Below are 322 nucleotides of genomic sequence, written 5' to 3'. Positions count from 1 at the left end.
GGAAGAGCGAGGACCAATTTGCCGAGCTCTGAATTCCTGACAGGCTGAATGACCCATGTCTAGTCTTGTCGCGTTACTTTACATTACACATTGTAACGTCACCTGGGAAAAAATGACTTCAGCATTTTTTTTTGGAGATTGCACGGTTTTCAAGGTTACAAGTGTTTGATTGTCGCGAGGCCCGCATTTTCTAGATCAATGATAGTGGCCTTTCGCTGGCACCTATTGATAAGGCGCAGAAAGCAGCCGTTAGCTTTGCCATCGCTCAGGATTAAACTCCCCTACATTTTTTTGGTCTACACGACTTTTGAAGAAACCAAAG

Source organism: Pterocles gutturalis, unplaced genomic scaffold, assembly GCF_000699245.1.
Source record: "Pterocles gutturalis isolate BGI_N339 unplaced genomic scaffold, ASM69924v1 scaffold19678, whole genome shotgun sequence".
In the NCBI taxonomy this organism is placed as follows: domain Eukaryota; kingdom Metazoa; phylum Chordata; class Aves; order Pterocliformes; family Pteroclidae; genus Pterocles; species Pterocles gutturalis.
The sequence above is the reverse complement of the archived record's forward strand: the minus strand, read 5'-3'. Positions refer to the sequence as shown.